This window comes from Hemicordylus capensis, chromosome 1 (assembly GCF_027244095.1).
Source record: "Hemicordylus capensis ecotype Gifberg chromosome 1, rHemCap1.1.pri, whole genome shotgun sequence".
Lineage (NCBI taxonomy): Eukaryota > Metazoa > Chordata > Lepidosauria > Squamata > Cordylidae > Hemicordylus > Hemicordylus capensis.
The window spans coordinates 254281193-254301756 of NC_069657.1; the positions used below are offsets into that span (position 1 = coordinate 254281193).

The 20564-nt window shown below is 44.7% G+C and overlaps 1 long non-coding RNA gene across 1 annotated transcript in view; it reads left to right on the top strand.

Moving 5' to 3' along the window:
- Positions 1-20564, top strand: part of LOC128339700 (uncharacterized) — a 56844-nt gene that overhangs the window by 11117 nt on the left and 25163 nt on the right. The window lies entirely within an intron of this gene.

Sequence of the window (20564 nt, forward strand, 5' to 3'; positions counted from 1 at the left end):
AGGTTTAAAAAAATTAAAATTTTTTTAAAAAATTAACAACGAATTTAAAGATCGCAAACCCCCGAACTTTGGGTGTGTGTGTGTGTGTGTGTGTGTGTGTTCGGTTCAACCCCAAACCGTCAAACCCCTCAACCCCAAAACTGGTTCCTACATCCCTACAAGGTACTTTGCTTCCACATAATCACTTCAGCCCAGGTTTTCCTCCTACCTTGATTCCATACAACTGAAAACTAGGAGCACACACAATTCTCAAACCCAGGTAGAACACAGTTTTTGATTGTGTGAGTGGCCTCATTATCTAGCACTTTCCACACAACAACTGAGTCACTGAGGCTTTGCAGCCAAGTCTAATGATTCTGAGTAAGTGCTAGTTGGCAACTATAAGGAGTCACTCATAGCCAAGGAAGACAATGGCAATACTGGGGCAGCCAAGGAGAGGAGTGATGGAGCAGATGCCACAGTGCTTGTGATGACTTCTGTAATAACATGGTGTCATGTTACGGATGCAATTATGGTGATTTTCACGAAGCATACTGAAGAAGTAAATTGCCAACAAAACATAGGCCATCTTTGGACATAATGGCAAACCACGGATCCAATGGTCCTGCAGTTTGCCTCTATTCCCCCCACCACATTCCCAGACGATCCCAATCTGCAGTCAGGGAGACCCCAAGAGGGGGGGAACTGTCTGTGCGGGCTTCCTCCATTACATGAAGGACAGTCATGGCAGCCAATCAACAAGGAGAGAGGGAGGAGCTTCCTACCCTTAACTCTGGTTTGTGCAACTTGAATAAACTGGAAGTGCCAGTGGCAGAATCCGGACAAAATGATTCCGCCTTCAAACCTGAGGTTTTGGTGGCAGAACCCAAGGAAACCAAAGGTTCTGATTCAGGTTTGGGGTCAAAACCCAACCCACAGTTCAGTGATGAAACTACGGGTTCACGCATTCAGACAACCACAATCTTGAACATCTTGCACAGTTGCCTCCAGTTTGGCATTATGTCTGAAGGCAGCCATTGAGAACCAGTTTTCAGGGATGGTGTGTGTGTGTGTGTGTGTGTGTGTGTGTGTGTGTGTGTGTGTAAAGCAGCCATAACAAAATTTGTTCTGCACATTATGAAAAGGTTTACAAAATTGGAGAGGACATTTTGGCTCCAGGCATTGATAATTTTTTTGTAATGATTGTATATTGTCTTTGTTTATATCAAGCTCTCCTCATATATATTCTTTTACTTTAAAAATAAATTATGAAGTATCCATCTACATTATAAAGGGTTCTAAGGCAAAATGAACAGTACACATCTATACATAGTTACTTCGAAGTAATTTCCTACTGTGTTCAATGGGGCTTACTTTCAGGTCAGGGTGCAAAGGATTGCAGCTTAAGTCATGTTTCCCATGAGCATGCATCAAGTGCCACACCTTATTGCTGCTTTTATTGAGCAATAATAATTATCTTTTCTTTATGCATGAAATTGAATACAACCTCCTTTATCTGTATAGTCTGGAAGCCAAATTATTTGGATAAGCAGAGATTTTGATAAATGCTATATATATATATATATATATATATATATATATATATATATATATATATATAGGCTTACAGTGATACAGATGGGCCACAAGTGACACTGAGGGTAGGTAAATAATAAGCTTCAGAAAATGGGGAATATACTTTATAAAAGCATCTGAAATATACTGATTTTTAATTTGAAATAAGCAGCTGCATTTAATGAGATGTATAGTCTTCTAAAAGTAACAGTCCCATACACTATACGGTATGTAACTCCTTTATAAATAGGAACATAGGAACATAGGAAGCTGCCATATACTGAGTCAGACCACTGGTCTATCTAGTTCAGTATTGTCTTCACAGACTGGCAGCAGCTTCTCCAAGGTTGCAGGCAGGAATCTCTCTCTCAGCCCTATCTTGGAGAAGCCAGGGAGATAACATGGAACCTTCTGCTCTTCCCAGAGCGGCTCCATCCCCTGAGGGGAAGATCTTACAGTGCTCACACTTCTAGTCTCCCCTTCAAATGCAACCAGGGCAGACCCTGCTTAGCTAAGGGGACAAGTCATGCTTGCTAGCACAAGACCAGCTCTCCTCTCAAGGGGGGGTATGCTGCTGCCCCAACAGGCTCCCAAGGACTCGCGAACCAGCTGGGGAAATGCAGCAGGGGGAGGTAAGTGCACCTAGCCCCGCCCCCAAAGCCATCCCCCTCAGTGGTTCCATGCACATCCCTAGCCAGGAGTCAACACCAACTCGATGGCATATTCTACCTTTACTCATGACTAACTTGCCCCATTGATTCCATTGGTACTTAGTCTTAGCTAAATCTGGAAGTTGCCCGCCCTTTAAAAAAAAAATAACATCACAGCTGCAGAAAGCCAGTTCTGTACAGAATTACATTCGGGGTTTTGAGCATTCTTCATACATTGCATGCAAAGACTACCACAAGAAATACCTGTGTATGCTTTTGAACACACAGTCTGGGGTGGGGTGGGGGTCCTGATATCTGTCATGAGAACACAGATGTGATGCTATACCATTTGAAAGGCCAGTTCCTCAGCACTTCCCCTATCCCTCATTTCATTCCTGAGACTGGAATTATAAAGTATATCCACAGGTATTCTAATGCAGAGGGCTGATCAGAAGCAATGTTTGTGTTCTAATTTCTAATTTGTTCCAATTCATCCATGAGTTTGACAGCAAAGCCTGCTTTGAAAGAACTATTCCACTAACATGAGATGCTTTATGACCAATCTTGCAACTGCAACTGTAGCCTAAGCACCAACTTTAGGGCAAAGCACCAAGCAGAAAGAGACGGATAGGCAAAGGTAAACACCAGAACACAAGAGTCAGGAACTTTCTGGTGAAAAAATTATTGAAGCTATAGTTCTAAAACCATACAATGGAAATCTTTTTCTATACCATAAGTTTCAGTGGCTATGTAATTAATAATTTATTCAGTGCTGAAATATGGATATTAATTTAAGAATGCAAATCTGTATTCAGGTTGGAAAGTAAGTGTGTGTGTGTGTGTGTGTGTGTAGAGAAAGGATTTAACAATGTCTAAAACGGCACAAGAGAAGGTGATGAAATTCACTCCAGACTTGCTTGGGAATTCACAATGGACTAAATCTGCTTGAACTTCTCATACACATTGATGGGTTCTAAATTAAATGTAACCACACAGGAAAAAGGAACTAGACATTGGTGCAGACAGCTTGATGAAAGCACCTGCTGAAGGCCCAGCGGCAGTCAAAAAAGCAAACAAGATGTTAGAAAGTAGATTAAGAGACAGGGCAGATCATTGTAAAAATACCATGGTATGTCTTTCTTTGAAAAGGATTGTAAATGTTGTACAGGTGGTCCTCATCCATGGTTCCGGCCCCTGTGGTGTTGTGTATCTGTGGTTGGGTCATAGGGACCAGGTTTCTTTATTCACGGGATGAAAATAGGACTATTTTCACCTATCTGCAATTCTTGAGTGGCCAAAAATGATCTCTGATGCCATTTCCTGCCACCATTTTGTAGTGCTGAGCCATTTTGTGGCTGTTTTCTGGGGGGGGCTCAAAAAGAAAAAAAATTTGTGGATTTGGAAGTTTGGGGGCATTGCTGGAGAGCTGCAGAGCAGGGTACTGTGCTTATTTCTGTTCTCCTCTGCTGGTTTAAGTCCGAACCAGACCTAAACTGGACTAGGCCAGTTTGGTCCATCACCCCCTCAAGCCCCCCCCCCCCCCGGTTCGGGGGAGGTTTGTGACCTTTTTACATTAATTTTTTTTAACACTTACGCCCTCTGTGGGAGTTGTCCAAGGTGGCGGGTGTGTGTCCGTGAAGGTTCCCCCACTGGCCTCCTTTATTCCTGAAATCAGCTGTTCAGCTGCTCTTTGTCCAGTTTTTGGCCTTCCCCCCTCAGTGCAGTGGCCATTTTGGAGGCTGCTGCACCTGCGCAATAGGCCTCCGTGTGACCTGAGTTATGCCAGGTTACACAGAGGCTTATTGCACAGGCACAGTGGCTTCCAAAATGGTCGCCGCACCAAGGGGGGAAGGCTGAAAGCCAGCTAAAGAGCTGATTTCAGGAATAAGGGATGCTGGTGGGGGGAGGTGGAACCTCCACAGACCCCTCCCCCCACTGTCTTGGACAACTCTCCTGGAGGACCTAAGTGTAAAAAAAAATTTTTTTAAAAGAAGAAAACCAACTCGTGAACCTCCAGGGGGGGTTGGTACAGGGTCGGACTGAACAGTGGGTGGTTTGGTTCGACCCCGAACAGTTGAACCGAACCTGTTTGACATTGAACACGTTCAACATCAAGCCTGTTTGCACATCCCTAATTTTCAGTACACTTTAGTGTGCTTAGGAACCTAACTCCCCAATACCCATAAAGTTAACGTCTCTTTATTCATGGTATTCGTTGTCTGTAGAAATAGACAGACAAGGAATCCTATGAATAAAGAGGGCCTCCTATATTCCCTCCGAATAAAAGGAGGGGAAAACAAAGGCGAGAGGGATAAGACATTATTAAAAACACAAAACAGCTTCTCACGGGTTCACAATCTGTGGTACTCCAGATGTTGCTGAACTACAACTCCCATCATCCCCAGCCACATTAAATTGTAGCTGGGCCTGAAAGGAGTTGTAGTTCGGCAAGATCTGGAGTACCACATGTTGGGAACCCCTGACTTGACTCCCTTAAAAAAAAAAGTCTATTTGATTCTGTTGAGATGAGCAGTATTTTGAACAGGCAGTAGAAAAATGCTCTTGACCAAAACTAATGAAACAGAGTGGAAATTCAAGTGGTGTTTCAGATATGACACAAAGCTGTTATGTGCTAGGGGCTAGTTATAAAGACTAAGAGCCTGCAGGCAGGAACTTGTGCATTTCCCCCATGTATTATACTTAACATCCTATAAGTGCTTCTATAAATAATAAATATTAGCTGACCCCGCACAGAACATCTGTGCAGTTGTGCACTGAGCCTGTGGCATCTCCCCACAGCTCTCGCTCTCCCCACGCAGCCCTCTCGTTCGCTCTCCCCCCGCAGTGCTCTTGCTCGCTCACTCTCCCCCCTGGCAGCTCACTCACTCGCTCACTCTACCCCTGCAGCTCTCCCCATTGGGTGGGCCAGGGCCAGGCCATCCCGCCACCACCTCCCACCTCCTCCTCCTGGCTGGTAGGGCTTTGCCCACCGTCTGCCCACCTCCTCGCCGCCACCATTATTTCTCCCCGCTACCACCTCTTCTTCCTGGCCGGCGGGGCTTTGCCCACCGTCCACCCACCTCTTCTGGCCGGAGGGGCTTCATCTGCTTCATCCTCCACCTCTGCATCCTGACCGCCACCATTATTTCTCTTTGCTTCGATGCTGGAACTCTTGCACACTCTAGAGCATCTGCATGTTAGTACTTGATTGCTCCCCTCACCTTAGAGATCTCCCCACCCTCACCTGAGCTGCACTCTTGCTCTTCCTCCATCCTGTTCTTCCATCCCCCTCACCCTTCTTGGTCGTGGCTGCAGCATTGCTGCCACCTATTGGCCAAGCTGCAGCCCCCTATCCCCGGAGACCTCCCCACCCTCACCTGAGCCAAGCTGCAGCCCTCACCTATTGGCCAAGCTGCAGCCCCCTATCCCCGGAGACCTCCCCACCCTCACCTGAGCCCAAGGAGCAGCAGCAGTGGTTGACCGGGCCGTTCCTCTCTGCTGCCAGCACCACGGCTGCTCGTTCCCCTCAGGCCGCTGACAAGCCCGGGCCTGTACCTTGCCTGCCTGCCTGCCTGCCTCCCTCTGACAATGACCTTGGTAGCCCCAACCAGCAGCAGTGGTTGACTGGGCTCTTCCTTGCTGCCAGTGCCTCCATGGCCGCTCATTCCCCTCAGGCTGCTGACAGGCTCAGGCCCGTCCCTTGCCCAACCTAGGAGATGACCATGATGAGGCTCATTAGGAAATTCAGTAACCTACATCACATAGCTGAAGTGAAGATAAAAACAGTAAGGATGGTGGGAAAGGAATCAGTATCATAAGCCCCACCCATCCTCTGATAATATTTGATACAATACAGATACAGTTTGGAATTGTAGTGAATTGTTTACCCATATTGGAGACATTTTTCTTTGGAATCATTTCCAATGAAAAATGCCCCAATAGGCATCACTTCGGACCTAATTCTCAAGTCGACGTGATGCACAAAAGGTGACTGATATCAAGGGGTGGGGGATAGTAATTAGTTCAGGCTTCTCTAGAACCCATACCCTGATCATGTATTCCCATTTCTTCTCTCCCTGCCAAAGATGCTTCCCACAGACTCTACGGCTACTCCTCACAGAATCTTCACCAATGAATATAACACTCTTCTGTAATAGTGCTGTCAAATTCCCAGTTCTCAGGATTTTCTTCCTCTCTATGCAGGCTTCTAAATGTCATGAAATGTGACTCTAGGCAACAAAGTATGTGTGCACTGACAAGGAAAATGCACAGGTGTGTATTGTAGTGGTTATGCACACAAATAACACTCACATATAATTGTGCAGTTCTGGGTTTTCTTTTTAAAAAGCCACAAGGCATGAATATATAAAGGACACAGAGTTGGTTTGGTTGACGTATCTGCTGCACCACATAGGGATGAGTAACCACATCTCTTCTCCCTCAACGCACCATCCCATCAGGGCATTTTTTCTGTATCATTCCTCAATGCGCAAATTGAATACTAATTCATGTGTTGTGGAACAGCTTGGATTAACTGCCTCTGATGTGATTATGCAGCAGTGGGACAGCACACATATCAGAGTGACAAGGAGATGCATCGTCTGAACCAGCCCACAATAAAACACAGAGAGCTCTGGAAGAGTTTGGAAGCTTGCTTCAAATTTTGTTGCGAGTAGTAAAAATATCACCAGACTGTGGGTTTGGGGTTTATTCTAAAGCAGGGATTCTCAAGGTTGGGTCCCCAGATGTTATTGGACTTCAACTCCCATAATCCCCTACCAAAGGCCACTGTGGCTGGGGATTATGGAAGGTGAAGTCCAATAACATCTGGGGACCCAACCTTGAGGATCCCTGTTCTAAGGGACCAACAAGGCTATCTATGATTTTTTTGTACTTTGGGGGATATTGCACCTAGTCACTTAGTAGAGGGATTTTGAAACTGGGAGCCAATTATTTTCTAACCCTGAAGATGGGACTGCACAATATTTGAAACAAGGTTAAATGTCCTTCAGCTGCTAGATAACATTACCAATTTGGCTTCTATGGAGTGCAGCTGGCATCCTGGCTAAATGTACTCGAAGAAGTCCTATTGAAATTGAAAGGACAAGTTATGCATGGCTAACGAGGCGTAACGAGGCTGGAGTGGGCGCAGAGACAACATTTTAAAATGGGCCCCTCGCTGATACACACACACTCACTTCACATGTGACTTGCCTCTGGGGGGCCCAGAGGCAGCCGCCTCCCCTTGCCTAATGGTAGTTACGCCCCTGATTGAAATTAAAAAGACTTCCATGAGTCAATTTAGTGAGACGGTCTGAGGCTATTCCCATGATCAGGTGGAATTGGGCTAGGGGAGCCTAACCCGATTTCTCCTGACCGTGAGAACAACTGGACTTGCAGGTGAGCCTGGTGGCCTCCAGGCGGCTAACCCGCCAAACTACCCCTCCCCTTAAACCGGTTTTGAAAAGCGAGCGCTCAGCAAACCCATGTTTTTTTTAAAATCGTGAGTAGCCACGGTACGGCTCCATGCCATGGCTACTCACCAGAAGACCCCCGACTGGGAGGCTCAAAAGCCTCAGGAGGTCTCTCCAGCATCTCTCCAGCTTCCTCTCCATGCAGGCATGAGAGGAAGATCTCTCAGGTCTCTCCAGCAACCTCTCAGCTTGGGGGGTCTCTCTAGCTCATGCAGGGAATGCTGGAGCTTCTGGGGGCCGTGTGGCCCCCAAACTCCCCAGCCCCTGCTGGCTCCGTGATGGAGCCAGCAGTCATGTGGGCGGCCGCTGCGGCCACCCAGAGCTGCCACCCTGCTCATGTGTGGGGAGAGTGAGCTAAGCCCGCTCTCCCCGATAACCCCCTAGAGGCTCTTCTCACGGATCATGAGAAGAGCCTCTGTCTGTCTACCTTTGGTATCATCTAAAACTAATCTCCAGCTTTATTAATATAAAGACTACAATGTTTCGCTTTTACTTTTGCCTGACACTTGACAAGGGACCTGTGTACTTTAATTAATGCTGGAGTTGGAATATAGTAACTGCTGGAGGGGACCACTATCATCTTCTCATCTTCAGGGTTGCAGTCTGGATCAGTGTCTAGCACCCTGTGACGCTAGGCAACAAGAGTCTGCTTAATTCCTTATGCACTTCATCTTGACAGTTATACCTTTCAGACTTTTAGAGCTATGACACCATGTTCAGTTCTACTGTCCCCTTGTCTTTCTTTCATATAGGAGTGTGCAGAACCAATTTGGATCAAACTGGGTTGAATCCGTTCAAATCGAGCCAATGTGAATTCAAACAGACCCGGTTTTACTGATTCCAACTCTAACTAGACTGGCCTAAAAAAAAAGCGGCTAGTCAGTGTTTGAACTGAACTGGGCCCGGTTTGTTTTGGACTGGTTCAAACTGGTCCAGCAGTCTGAGAGTCTATGCTTGTAATGGAAAACCCAGTGAAGTTTTCCCTTTACAAGCAAAGGGGAATCCTGCCTTTAAAAGGCTTCTAAAGGCAGCCAGGGGGGTGCCGAGAAGGCACCTTACTGATAGTGGTGGCTCTTCTAAACCCCAGCACTGCCCCCCAGCAGTGCTCCCCCCCGCATTTGCATGGCCTCCATGCTGCTTGGGGAGGAGCTACCACCACTGGTAAAGTGCCCTCTCGTCGCCCCAATCTGGCTTCCCTTAGAAGCTTTTTAAAGGCAGGATTCCCCTTTGCTCATAAAGGGGAATTCTCACCGGACCGTTGAAACGGTTTGACATGGTTCAATTGAACAGACCAGACTATTGCTTGGTTTGACCAAACCAATTTGCGGTTTGGTTTGAATTTGGTCTGAATTCGAACCAGACCACTCGAAATGGTTCTGTGTACAGCCCTACTTTAATTCAATCAGATGAAGAGTTCTGGAGAGTTTGAAAGCTTTCTTAAGCTGCCGGGAAAGGACTTGACTAGCAAGCCAGAGGTTGCCGGCTCGAATCCCCGCTAGTATGTTTCTGAGACAATGGGAAATACCTATATTGGGCAGCAGCGATATAGGAAGATGCTGAAAGGCATCATCTCATACTGTGCGGGAGGAGGCAATAATAAACCCCTCCTGTATTCTACCAAAAACAACCACAGGGCTCTGTGGTCGCCAGGAATCGACACCAACCCTACAGCACACTTTACCTAATAAATAATAAAGGTATTACCAGATTATGATATCAGAGATTAGTGTCTAGCACCCAGTGAGTCGTGATGATGATGATGAAAACAATAATAATTTGCTGCCAGAAATATGTCCATGAGGCGGTGCAGCCCTCACACACATATTTCTGGCAATGAACAGTGCTTTTGTGGGGAGGGAAAGAAGCGAAAATCACTTCCGAATCTCTCTCCCTGAATACTGCCCTTCCCATCAAATCTGCAGGGCAACTTACTCTGAAGGCTCCCTGCCTTGACACAGCTCTAATCCCATTGACGGATTGCTGTCTATCATATCAGCCAACAATAATGACAAGAACAACAATAACATACCTTTTCACTTTTAAATGCATAGGAAATACTTAGATTATTACAGCCGAGGGATACACACACACACACACACACACACACACACACACACACACACCAGAAATCTCTCACAATACATTTTAAGAAAATATAAAATCTGATATATAATGTATAGTTCTCAGAAACTGATCCAACATGTATATTTTGCTGAGGTTCTAAAAGGTGCTGTAACCGTTACTTTCCACTGAAAGAGAAGGTGTTATGGAAAATATGGGGGAGCAGAGGTCTGCAGTTAAATGGACTTCAGTCAAAGCTAGAAACTATAGAAAAAAGAATATTTGAATGCTCTGCAGGAGGCACTACAAGGGGGGAGAATATTTGTCGTATTACATTTTATGTATAAATTAAATATAATCTGAGCAAAGCACAATTGGTTGGCTACACACATAAATAGCCTTAATATTTCAGCAGCTCTGTTGCTTTGTGCATCCAGGTTGTTAGAAAGGTGGTTGCAAATGATTATTTCCTTAGCAAGTTCACATGGAGTTGTTTGCTCAGTTTAATAATAGTCTATCTTGTTCGGGCTGAACAAACTGGTCCCGGGAGGGGTGGTGGGGAGGGGGGGCAGTCATAAATCAATAGCCCAGATGTAATCTTAGGTGTCTAGAATGCAGAGAGGGATTGTGGAGCATAATGGCAGTGGTTGTCTATTGTCATTCAGACATGAGCTGCATCAGAAAAGGGCTTGTGGGAACTAGATAAGAGTTGGTCAAAAGTGGGCTATAAATCAAACAGAGGCCGTATTCTGCTGATTTCACACACACGCTTGCTGGGAAGGTGGGGAGCAGCGATAGATCTGCAATTTACTGCTTATCGCATCTGCTAGAAGTTTCATAATACAAAAGCCTGACCTTCAGTGAATAAACACCCTCGCTGACTACCTGTTTCTGGCTGCAATATATATATATATATATATATATATATATATATATATATATATATATATATATATATAGCATTATTCTAAACTCTTCCCAGAAAGCTGCTGGAAAGCACTACTATGAAAATAGCATGACACCTTTTGGGGCTTAACAAGCTCTCACCTGTCGCTAGCAGCCAAGTAGCTGTCACCTTAGCTACTTGCCATCAAAACCCACAGAATTTATTGAAAGGAACTAGATACTTATTCAACAGGACTAAAGGGTCTACAGGGGAGAAAACAGCCAGTCAGCCACTAAAAGTGTGCCAAGTAAGAGGTCAGCAAGGCTCCTCTAAAACACTCTCGTGTGAATAGCTTGCCCTCTTTTAAGAGGGAAATAGTGTTTTTTTTTCTCCCTTCCCTCCATTGTGAGAAATCCAAAGCTGCTTCACCTTGAGGGGAAATGCACAAGTGCCTTAAGTGAGTTGGTGCAGCAGAGAAGCATTCAGTGACTGAACAATGAATCTGGAAACCCCCTGTTTGAATCTTGTCTCCGTCATGAACTCATCAACGGGCCTGAGAAAAGTCATGCTAAGTAGGGGTGGCCACTGATCTGGTGCCCGAGGCGAGGCATCACATGCTGCCTTGCCCCACAGTCCTGCTGGGAGCCAACTCCTTTTCACCTTATCAAGCTCTGAATGTGGCACGGGGCCACGGAGAGGAGGGGAGGTCGCCAGCAACTTCCTCTTCTCTCCTTGTCCTATTTGCAATCTTGGAGACTCAGATCAGTCCCAAGGACCTGTTCCCAGGGCATTTTGCCACCCTGCTGGTGCCCCAATAATCTGCCTCCAGAGGCAACCACCCTACCTTGCCTTATGAAAGGGCTGCCCCTGACCCTAGGGACAACCTACATGTGACGCAAAGCAACGACCTGGCAACTGGTGGCGCAGTGGTAAAACTGCCGCCCTGTAACCAGAAGTTTACAAGTTCGATCCTGACCAGGGGCTCAAGGTTGACTCAGCCTTCCATCCTTCCGAGGTCGGTAAAATGAGTACCCAGAATGTTGGGGGCAATATGCTAAATCATTGTAAACCGCTTAGAGAGCTTCGGCTATAGAGCGGTATATAAATGTAAGTGCTATTGCTATTGCTAACTGAGTGCTTCCCCCTTCTCAAATAGCATCAAAAGGAGAAGTGACCTGGATTGAGACCATGCCATGGCAAAGATGCTGTGCCCTTACCATGACCGTGATCTGGACTGCCCCCTTATGTGACTGCTATTTACTCTAGGGTGAAAGCTCTCAGTGACTACTTCTCTCCCTGGACAAATTGCAGCTGCAGGGAAGAGGCAATGCAGATCAGCCCCATGGTGAGGGCAAAGGGTCAAGTGCAGCTCCCCTATGTCATGGTCCCCATCCAAATGAACTCCCCTAGTGATACTAGAGGGGAAGGAACTAGCACACAGGTGACAGATAGTGCACTATATCACACTGACTCTGAGTCTGACCCTTCACCTCAGTCCCCATCTATTATATGGAGATAGTAATATTTACCTAGCTGACAGAGCTATTATCAGGATTACAACGAGATATTGAGGCTATTCTCACGGCCGCTGGAAAGCGGGCTAAGGGAACCCAGCCTGCTTTCCGGCAGCCGTGTGCTGCAACGGGTGCTGCATGGCTCCCGGCAGCAAACCTCACTAAATACACCCCACCACCATCACCTTTAAATGAGGTTAGTGGAGCACGCATGTCCAGGGAGCGTGGGACAAGCCCGCTCTCCCCGCCAAACCCCATCCGGCTCTCCACACCGCTCATGTGGAGAGCCTCAATGGATATGAAGGACAGTGAACATTTGAAAGCATCCTATACATACTAAATATTATTTCAGGGTCTTTATGAATATTGTTTATTTGTAAATGCATAAGCTGGCGGTAATGTTTATGGAATACAAACGAACCAACAGATCCAATACTGTAAAAGAAAACAAAAACAAAAATCAATTAAATATGTAAAAATAAATTATATTAAAGGTGAACAATCATGTACATAAAGTGATATGGATGAATCGTATGTCAATAAGATATAACATCCAAACGTCAGCACAAATATGAATGTAAGCACATTAAAACTGTAAAGTATTCCCAAACTATGAAAGCACAACAGCTTTCCAGTCATATTTGCTGTTTCAGCCAACTTTTTCAAGTGCTCAGAAAAGTGCAATGGTTCTTCAAAATATATTAGTAACGTCTCAGTATTTCTGAGTTGAATAATAAACCCTTTTCCGTGGGAGTGCAAGTTGGTGTCCCGACACCCTGACCCTCAGAGCAACCGGCTGCAGTCAGTGATCTGCCCACCCCGAGGCAAGGACCTACTCGTTTGTGGGGGGAGCAAGCTTTTCGAGGCTTCCTCCCCTCACCACGTTCGAGACTTCTTGCCCCCGCCACCTTTCTCTGTTCATGAGAACTATGTCAGGTGCCCTGACATATTACATTTCCTAGGGTCCCTGGCCTATAGAATGCTCCTGTTTTAGTGCTCTAGATGTGAGGGAGCAACTGAGGTCTTACAAAGTGATCTCCCAGCCACCATCAGTACTGGGAGACCAGATGGGGTGCTGGGGTTTGGGGACCTTGCAGGGAGAGTTGTGGGGGGAGTTGTTGTGGTCTTAGTAATGCCATTAGGGTGCAACAGGATTTTCAAATATCAAAAGACCTACAGATTTGGAATTGTGCAGGTTTTATGACACTGCTTGTTGATTCTGTATCACAACATCTTGAGTTATTCAAAGCTCTTACAACACTTTTCACAATTGTGTCATGCTACAGCCCTGTTCTCCAAGCAAGAGCTCAGCTGGCTTCATCATTTGGCAGGCTGCATCATTTTTTTAAAAAACAAACTGTAAACCAGATGGCGGAAATACAGATTAATCTGTTTAGGAAAAGCAGGTTATATGTACATGTATATTGGAAAGGGAGTGAATTAGCAACACTGTTGAGCTGAACCAGCTGACCTACAAAATACAAATTTGGTATACAATCATAGATGCTAATTGGATATGTTTGTCTCCTGAGTTTCTGAGAGGGGGAGAAATTATGTGTTATCTGACTGGTATTCTACAGAAATTGGGAGAAAATCAGATTCAATTAAAACATTTGAATATTGCCCTCCCACCAGTTTGCTTGTTGTTTGTTTGTTTGTTTGTTTGTTTTGGATAAAATCAGATATTAAATACATTGGCAATTGTTCAATTGGCTCCAGTGAACAAACTACTTCTATGCAGTGAATAATGTAGTAATGCTTCACGTATGAAAGACGAGCATTTATCATAGGCAGGCTTAGAGAAAAGTATAGGAATGGGAAAATTGCTATTTGCATCTTCACCAAGTAACATTGTGTTAGATGATGTTCAGTATTGTCTTATTAAACTACATTTGTTTTCCTGAAGTTTGTGCTTTCCCCCCTCGTTTAGGCAAGATTTCACTTTGCTAAAGGAAGTCTTCTACTTTTCTTTCTTTTCTAGAATTTCCTTCCCCAGCGTAGTCATCAAAGCCCAATCTTGGGCACCTTCAGGAACCACTCTAGTCTTCTTCCATGGTTCAGTAACTGGGGTTAGGCTTAGTAACTGAGGTTAGTGTGGGCTGGCTTCATTCTGAGTTATTTATTATTGTAAATTGAGCAATCACAGGACAAGGAGTGAGTAGTCAATAAGGCTTTACACATGATCAGTGTGCAGAGCTGGAAAGGGTTCAGCGGGGAGAGCGGGCTTGACCCGCTCTCCCCACAGACAATCCCCGCAGACAATCCCTCACCCCTCCTCGGGCAGGCGGATCACCTGCTCAGACGAGTGGCAGCTTGGCTTCTGGCGCTCCCACGCCTGGCTGTGGCCAGGAACTCTAGGGGTTGTGCGAAGGGAAGTGGTTGCGGCGCCCCGTCCCCCGGAGCCCCAGTAATACACTGCGCAAGTGCGCGGTGCATTCCTGGGATCCGCCTCACCTCTTCCCTCCCCAAGGTTGCCCGCTGGGGATGCAAGTAGTTGCGGCAGAGACACGATTGCAGAAATGAAGTTAATGGAGCGGTCAGGAGACTATTTGTGTGTTGGTGTCATCTGAAGCCGCATGGTACCAACCCACGAGCATTTAGCCCACTTTTTGGATGCCCTCATGCCCAAAACCTGGGGTCCCTAAGTGGGCTTGCTGCCATACTTCCACCAGGAGCCACACAGCTCCCATTGGTACACATGCAGACACACCAAAAACGGGACTGCGCTTCCTTAGTCTGGTTTTCAGTGCACATGTAAATAGCTTCTTTGCTCATACCAACTTTCTGTTTGCCTATTCTTTATTTAGATGGTGCTCCCAGACATTTAAAGAAAATTTAAGCCAATGCATATACCTATTTAATATATTCAATTAATATATTTTAATTCTATTTAAACATTTTTATTATCACATTTTTATTTTTCATTTACTTTTTATATTTATTTTTCCATTTTTGTTTTTATCATATTGATATTTTTATTATATTGAAACATTATAAACTTGGTGCAACCATCTATAAAAAAAATACGAAAGTTGTTGCAATGTGGCTATAAGAAGGCATGTTGTAAATAATGATAAATCATCCCTTGTTATGCTTGCCTCCCCCACCCCTCTTCCCCTCTCACTTACATTCTTCTTATCTCTCCTTTCCCTTCTCTTTGTTGTCTCCTCTCACAGCCTAATTTAGATTCTAAGCTCCTTGAATGGCCTTTAATACATTTTTGGTCTGTAAAGCACAGTGAATGTGAATGTGAATGTGAATACCCTACTTTTTGGGGGGGGGGGGTTGGCTTCCCTTCCCTTTATAGCCCTCCTCCAACACATCCCTTATTGTTGCGCACTTGTCTTTCCATTCCTTCTCAACAATCACACCCCACCTCCCAAAATTGTTCACTTCTTCTTCTGCATTTTCCCCTGCAAGCCAACAATAAGAGCCCCACCAAACTATACAATAGCCATATAATGAAAAGTAAGCCACAACTTGATCCAGTGTAGTACTATAATTCAAAATATTTACAGACTAAGATGAAATAAAACATAAATGATTGGAATACATATCAATGAAATTAAATATGTAATATTGGAAGGTTGTTAAAGTCCATAGTGTAGTGAGTGATATTATGCAAAACAATTAAGTCCATACATCCATGATGGTGACCTGGTGATCTCCGTTTTGCTGTAGGTCTTTTTCAAGTAGAAAATGGTTGTCACAAAATACTAGTCCACATACTCTAGAGTCCAGTCTTTATGCTAGCAACCACCTTCACTACTTTTGAAGAATTCACTCAGAGAAACAGGTTCTTGTAAGGTACAAAGCTACCCCTGCAACGCCATCATCCCAAAGTACCATCATGCTATACCCAAAGCCCTTCCTTTCTCAGTTGCAATTCTTCCCAGTGATCCTGATTCAAGACCTTCATCTAGTAATCCTTAAGAACATTTGCATGGCACCAGAATACCCCCTAGAAATCCACGTTAACTTGCATGGCAATTTATTTATCAAATTTGTACACCGCCCCAAACTTTCATCTCTGGGCAGTTAACAATAGCATAAAACAAGTTAAAAACATATACAAAAACTAAAAACAATTTAAAAATTTAAAAATAAACCAGATATTAAAACCCCCAAAATTTAGGAAGCTGAGAAAGCTTGGGCAAAAAGATGATTTTTCAGGTGTTTTTTGAAAATTGCCAGAGATGGGGAGCATCGTATCTCAGCAGGAAGCACATTCCACAATCTCGGGGCAGCAACCGAGAAGGCCTGTCTCTGTGTAGCCACCAAACGAGTTGGCAGTAACTGGAGACGGACCTCCTCTGATTACTTCAATGGGTGGTGGGGCTCGTAGTGAAGAAGACACTCTCTTAAATACCCAGGGCCTAAGCCGTTTAGGGCTTTATAAGTTATAACTAGCACTTTGTATTTTGTCCAGAAACCTATTGGCAGCCAGTGTAGCTCCATCAGTAAAGGAGTAACGTGGTCTCTCCGAGATGATCCAGAGACAAACCTGGCTGCTGCATTCTGAACCATACAAAGGCAGCCCCACATAGAGCGCATTACAGAAGTCAAGTCTGGAGGTTACCAACAGATGTACCACTGTTTTGAGGTCATTGATCTTGAGAAACGGGTGTAGCTGGCGTATCAGCTGGAGCTGAAAGAAAGCACCCCTGGCCACTGCCTCAACCTGAGAAACGAGGGAGAGGTGTGAATCCAGAAGTACTCCCAGACTGTGAACGTGTTCCTTTTGGGGAAGTGTGACCCCAGCTAGAACAGGTAGATCAAAATCATCTCTAGAGTTCTAACCCCGCACAATAAGTACCTCCGTCTTATCTCAATTCAGCTTCAGTTTATTCTCCCTCATCTGCTTCCAGGCAGGCATTTAGGGAGGATATGCCAGCTCCTGAAATGTTGACATGGAGAAGTAGATCTGGGTGTCATCAGCGTACTGGTGATGCTAGTTTACTTCTTGAAGCTTGGGCTTGGAGCAGAACTTTGAAGTGAATTTTTCAAGCTTCCAAATCTTTTCTCAGGTTCAGATTCAAATCAGACCCAGAGAAAAATGTATATCTCCTTATTTAATCTAACTTAATCTAACTGTGCTGCTTTGTTCTACTAGATTGATTAGAGGACTTAAGTGACAACATTCCATGTTAAAATCTGAAGTGTGTGGGTGGTGGTGGGAGTGGAATCACACCCACCAGAGGTTCCTCTTCCTCTAAGGATCCTCATAGACCAGATTTCCCCCCACACAGCCTTATAAATCTCCCCCTATTCAATCTAATGGAGCAAAGCTACTCCAATAAAATAGGCTACAGAGGCAAAAGTACTGATGGAGGAGAAGCTCACCTACTGTAAAGGATCCTCCTTGCCCCAAAGATCCTGTACAGGAAGGGCTCACACTCACCAGGTTTCTGTATGTACCACCCACTAGGAGCCTGAAAGGCTTGCAAGTGACCTCTGACTATATAATGAGAAGAAGGTCTGAATTGGTTCAGATATTAGCCAGCCATTTCCCAGTGCTGAGGGAAATTGCTCCACTTATTTTTGAGACCTACGAGCCATGGGTAGTTTGCCTGTAAGTAAGTAATAAGTAAGTAAGTAATAATTTATTATAATCAATTACCAGTCAACATACATACCAAAATATAAATCAGCATAAAACTTGATAACACCACATCATATTATGCAAAAATCTCAATTACAACTAAGTTGTTCTTGTCTCAGTTTACAGGCTGCTGCACAGAATCTTGTTGTCCCCGCTGTGACAACTGCATGTTGATCCACCAAAAGACAGATGTAATACTGTTCTGACTGACCAGGCCTATTTTTTAAAAATGGTACGATCCAGATAGTATGAATGCCCATATAATAGGCACAGTGTAAAAGAACATGTAAGATGGACTCAGTGTCACCTGAACCACATGGACATAAGTGGTTCCTTAGCAGTATCCTCTTAAATCTGCCATCCAAAATGGCAGAAGGCAAGACATCAAACCACCTTAAGTGCTACTGGTGATAACCAGACTTACATTCAATTGCTTCTCCATATCTGCCACACACTGTTTCATAATTTCTTTGGCAGCATCATGACCCAGAGCCAATAAATATTGCGGTGAGAACTGAGAAGCCATATCTGCCCAAACTGTCATAGTGCCTCTTGCACCAGGATGAGTGAAACTCCTCTTTCAGAACTATGGGGGCAAGGCCCTGGGGGCAGGCATATAATTTAAGCCAGTAGTTAAATATACGAAGCCACACCTGTGCCTCAGCTCTGGTCAACCTTGTTTCTAAACGCAAGATAGCATGCATCTGGGGACTTGAAAAATGGCATGAAGAAATCTAGATTGCACCACTTCTTAGGGCTTAAAATTACAGGTAGGACAGATCTGAACACCGTACAAAATTTGTGCCTGTATTTTAGCCTGATACACTCTAACCACTGCAGGAATGTAAGGTAGTTTGTCTGTTTCTACTGGAAACTGCTGTGACTATAAGAGTCCTTTTAAACACTGAGCTGCTGCAGGACAGCCCATTTCTGTATCATTAAACTACCCCACAACCTGGGCCTGGTGGGAAAGGCCCACACTGTGGTTCCATGCCTCCAGTCTACAGGCAGGGTAATGCTGGCATGGGAAGGAACTGCAGCACAACAGGCTCTTTCAACAGGGTCCAGGACTTCTGTCATTGCCTGCATAGTATGGAAAGGACCATGCTGCAATGCTTCCCATGCCACAAAGGTAACGTGAGAAGGGTCCCGGGAGGCAGTTCTGTGGGAAAGGGTTTTTCTTTCAAGGTAATCTGTGTTTTCTCCATGTAAAACATGTTGAAGCTTGTCTCGTTACAGCATTTGCAAAAACACGGGCTGAAAGCAGCAGTGCATAAATGAATTATTTAGGTTTTGCAGCAAATCACCGTGATCTTGTGTTCAGCTTCTTAATGCACTCTAAGTGAGCCCTAGGAGGCAAATCATAGCAGACAAGGGGTATAATGTAAACCAAGCTTTATTAGCCACGAAAAGCCATACTATAATGTTTATTAAGTATCACAGACAGTAAATCGTGTGGATTTGGTGCATAATAATGGGCACCACAACTGGCATCATCCGCGGCCATGCACCTTTCTTTTCACACATACACATTTGTTTCCTTGTCAGCATGATTCATATAATGGACTCCCCCTTTTTAGCAAATACTGATTTGCAACAAATTACTGCATGTCACCGGGAGTCTGACGCTCTCGTTCTTTGATCATTTTCAGAAAAATGAAAGGACATTAGCGTTATCATTTGCTTGTTTCCAGCCCTAACTCTGGATGGTTTTCTGCCTTCAGCAAAATGGGACGCATATACTGCTGTACCTTCGGTTGAATAAAGAACCATTAAACTTCAAGCCACCCCCAATATTGTATTCATCTGGGAAACAAGGGCTTGTACTGGCTGGAGAGAGAGCCAGATCTCGAGAACCAGAGGAGTCTGCAGAATTACAGGAGCAACAGCAGAGGTTTTCTGAGTCCTTTCTCTTGTCTCCCCTCCCTGCACAATCTTATATCATTACATGACGTCTGCAGTGGGGCCACTGCTGCCCTATGTTCTGCACATTTACGATGCTAATCAACATTTTATCTTTGGACAACAAGATTATTCTAAGTCCAGACAGACAATCACACAGACTTCCCCACCCCACTTGCTGAGTACGCAATGGGCAGACACTTGCTGATAAATATTTAATGGATCTGATAGAGCACGTTGGATATTTGTGAAATATAGCCAGTTTGTCTCCTCTCTTTAGTGAACTGTCTGTTGTAAAAATACAAATGGTGATTTCTCAGAGTCTTTTCTGAATGAAGAGATGGTGCACAGCACACCGTGAATGGTGTAGGCTCTGAACTCATGGAGCTTGGCGTAAGCAGTGTGGTCAGAAGAACCACAAAGAGCAGGTGTGACAAACAGGCTGCTAGGCCATGTCAAAATGCTACGTGGACATCAAAGTAGGCGTGTAATGAAGGAAGAGGGGAGAAGACAGCTCAGCTATGTGCCACTACAACTGAAGCATGATTCCACACATTGGAAATGGACCACAGTTGCCCAACTTGACAGAAAGCCGCACTACTACCATGCTGCCAACATGCATTTAAGATGGATTATGCCACATCAAGGGGTAGGAGCTAGGACTGTGCAAACACACCAAACTGAATAATCCACACAGAGCCAAAATTAAAGCCTGGTCCCATGCAATGTCCCCAAGCCTCAGGAACATGCACTCCCCTTCCCCCTGCCTGTGTGAGTGTCTACTTCCAATTTAGGTTTGAATACTGATCAGTCATGACATCGAAACTGATTGATCTTGGTTTGTTCTGAGTTACTTACTTGAAATAAACCAAGACGATTTGAAATAAACTGCAGCTCACTTTGAACCTTGGTTACAGGTCA